Source organism: Aythya ferina, assembly GCF_964211825.1.
Source record: "Aythya ferina genome assembly, chromosome: 1".
NCBI classification, from domain to species: Eukaryota; Metazoa; Chordata; class Aves; order Anseriformes; family Anatidae; genus Aythya; species Aythya ferina.
Window position 1 is genome coordinate 79,723,799 of NC_140296.1, and position 4,070 is coordinate 79,727,868.

Consider the following 4,070-nt stretch of genomic DNA (forward strand, 5'->3'; position numbering starts at 1 on the left):
AAAAAAAAAAAGTTTTTGCAGAATTTTGTAGCCATTACAATAGTAGGTGGTAAATTATGCTGATCTCTATAAAACCTGAGAAGCCAAAATTTTAGAAGAACTGAAAATGTTATTAATATAATTGCTTAGCCAGATATTTTACTAGTGATGAGATGAAATTTGGTTCCTAATGTTAACACTGAGTTCTTAAATAAGAACTCCCAACTTTCAATTGCTCATAGCACTATGCTAATTAACACTAACTTCATTCTGTCTAGAGATACCAAATACGTCTGAAGTTACTTAACCATAACAGAGTAGTCTAAACTTAGACACTGACATTTGTAAAATGCTGATCTAATGTATATGAAAAGAAGGGGTTATAAAATAAAGCAATTTCTGGAAGAAAAAAAAAATAATAATAAAATAAAATATATATACATATATATCATCTCCTCTCTCCTTAGAGTTGAGCTAAGTCTTTGTGAGTCCCCTCTAGGAGCCGAAGTGATTGCTGCCTACCAGCTGCCCTGGTGGAGCTGTCCCAGCCTTAATGGAGACACCTCTGCAGCTCAAGTCTGAGCTGGGGCCAGCACCTGTCCAGAGGTGCTGAGCCTAAACTGAGCCTAAGGAGTAAGAAATGCAGGGTGCAGACATGTGAGGAGAGGGGAGAAAGAAATGAAGACCCGGGGCCAATCTGGGGCTCTGGTGCCTGTGCTTCTTGTTGTTGCCCAGTCCCTCCACTGGAAGCTCCCTTGCAGAGCACATGCCTGTCTACAATGGGAGCAGTGTGTCTTTCTGGGGAAATAGCATCTGGGACCATGAAAATAATTACGTGTGTGACTACACACAGCTTGGGGGGGGGGGGGGGGGGAGGGCATGGGAGGCTTGTATGGTCTGAGAGAGAGGCTGGGCATGGAATGACGTTGCCTGTGCCTCAAGGAAGAGGTGCAGACCCATTTAAAGGACAGCATATGAGTGAAGGGTGGGCCCCAAGGACAGGCAGGGTGAGGAAATGACATTGGGGCTGATGTATGGGGATGGTTTTTTAATATAAACGTCGTCTTTTTATTTCTGTCCTTCCAACATCCTGCTATATTTTTTAGTGGTTTTATATATTAACAATTCTGAATTGTGGTCTTTTGATTTATAGCACAGCTTTTAAGATCAATTGCTTTGAAATGAAAGCTTTGTCTTAATGGAAATGTTAATCTTAACAACAGATCCGAAGATGGCTGGCGTGTCTAATTACATTATTTAATTTTTTTCAGATTTGTCATTCCCCATTTCTGTTGCTGCACTGTAAGTGAGAAAACTACATATAGTTGAATTATTTATCTTAAAGTTCAGCTAAAGTACTAAGGTTTAGGGATATTATGGCAATGAGATATGTGGTATAGACAACTCAAAGAAAAAAAAAATGTTTCCATTCCTTTACATTCCTGTGTAGTTTGCAGCTAACCAGTATCATTTGTCTACCATTTTGAATTGTCTTTAGTTGGTTCTTGTCTCTTAGATCAGTAGAGACCTACAAGGGACAGAATCGTGGAAATCTTGGCTGAAGGGACCTCTAGAGGTCATCCACCGAACTTCACACACAGACCGGGACTTTCCCAAGGACTGTGCCAACATATCTTTATCTACCTGAACCCTGAACGCTTTCCAGGAAGGCGATCCCACAGGCTTTCATAGTGTGGGATAGGCAACCTGTCCCAGCGCTGTACTACCTTCCTCATGAACAGCTTTTCCTTTCCAGGTGCATACTGAACGTCCTAAGACTCAGCCTGCTGCCCCGTTATACATATACACCCTGACTCTACAGAGGACTGAGCAAACAAGTAGCTGTAGGCAGTTACGAGGTTTCTCTGTAGCTTCTTCTTTGCCTTACTCAGCAAGGCCTGACACCTCAGCCTCTCTTCATCGGACATGTACTGTAGGCCCTTTATCCGTGGGAGCTCTCTATAAAAGCTCTCTGGTTTCTCCACATCCCTCTTGAACCAGGAGCCACCAAAAAGTTATTGCAGAGTTGTCTCACTGGTGGAAAACAGAGCGTCCTGGTTTCAGTTAGGACAAAGCTAATTTTCTTCCTAGTAGCTGGTGGAATGCTGTGTTTTGGCTTAGGATGAGAAGAGTGCTGATAACACCCCGATGTTTTAATTGTTGCAGAGCAGTGCTTATACCAAGCCAAGGATGTCTCAGCTTCTCACTCTGTCCTGCCAGCGGGCAGGCTGGGGGTGCAGCAGGAGCTGGGAGGGGACAGACTCAGGACAGGTAACCTGAACTGGCCAAAGGGGTATTCCATCCCATCTGGTGTCATGCTAAACAATATATAGGAGTGGTTAGCTGGGATGGGGGGGCCAAACTGCTCGGGGTTAGGCTGGGCATCAGTCAGCAGGTGGTGAGCAATTGCATTGTGCATCACTTGTTTGTACACATTATTAGTAGTAGTACCATTATCATCATTGTTGTTGTTATTATTATTATTGTTATTATCATTTTTCCTGTCTTAATAAACTGTCTTATCTCAACCCACGGGCTTTACTTTCCCGTTTCTCTCCCCCATCCCAGAGAGGGAGGAGGGAGGGTGAGCGAATGGCTGCGTGGTGTTTAGCTGCCGGCTGGGTTAAACCACTACACGGAGGAAAATAACGACTTCCCTTGACAAGCTGGTCATGCTCCTCCTAATGAGTTCCAGTCTGCGATTTCCTTCATTCACAGCAGCCATGCGCTGTTGGCTCATGTTCAACCTGGTGTCGTTCACAGCTCTCGGATCCTTTTTGGTAGGGCTGCTACTCAGTCACTCAGTTCCCAGCCTGCATCAATACATAGGGTTATTCCACAACAAGTGCAGAACTTTGCACTTCCACTTCTTCATTTTTATGAGCTTTCTGCTGGCCCAGTCACCGAGTGTATTCATATCCCTCTAGACAGAAGCTCTGCCACTTGTCGTATCAACACACCTACTCCTTCTGCTGCCACTGCTCCAAGGGTGGCTGGATACAAGGCAGTTTACCTTAGAGCATCTAAAGTGGTACTAGCCATCTATCCCCAGGTTTCTAAACTCCACCCAGGTTTCCACTGAAAGTGCATAGCAGAGGAGGGAAGAATGGGTAGACTTTTTTTACAGGATCTCACCACATAACAGAAAAAGAGTCTGTATATAGGTTCTCAGAATTTTATGGTGTCATTTAATGTTGTACCTAGCTTTTCCACAATTTGGAGCTTTTATATTTAATGCTAATAACATTTATTTTATGTATGATTGCAGAGAGGTGCTGAGATTGCCTGTTTGCAATCTGCCGGTATTTAAAGTCACCACATTGTTTTGTGAAGTACATGCTACATGTCTAAGATTCTGAATAAAATATATCAGCTGATGAAAGTGAAGTCTAGAGACAGATACAGGACAACAGTACTGGGTACAAAGATATCAAAAGGAGAATCTAGGGCAACTGACAAGGTCATGATACACCACTTGATAAAATATTACAGGGGATTCGTCTTATCAAGCTTTAAGCATACAGAAAACAGGGATTTTCCAAGTTCCCTATATAGTTAATAATGGCAAGGAGATGTCCTATTTTATTGTTTTTTGTTATACATTTTGAGAGCTCTGAGCCTTGTAACAGTGGAAACTGCTGAAATGTAGAAACTCTTCCATGAAATGAAGTTCTTATCTTCTGCACAGCTCCTGGCCTGGTTTCTGTTACTTTCATACATGTTTACATACATGAATGCATGCCTGCAAATGCACACACACACAGGTTTAAGAAAATAAACTCCCAAAACTATGAAATAAAATTATGTCAGAAATGGACCTGCAAACTGCAATTTATACACCCATGCATATGCAGTGTAAATTCTTCTTGTGAGCTTAAGACCATATCTGTGAGATAATTATTTGTAATAACAATTACACAATGGTATGAATAATAGTATATTATAGAATATAATAAATATAGCATGCTTACTATAGTAAGTAATATTATTTAGGTAATAGTGCAATTTGTATTTGTAATATGCAGTATTTGCAACAGTGGAGGCAATGGCTGAAGTATTGATCATTTAGTATTAATGAAATGTATTTCATG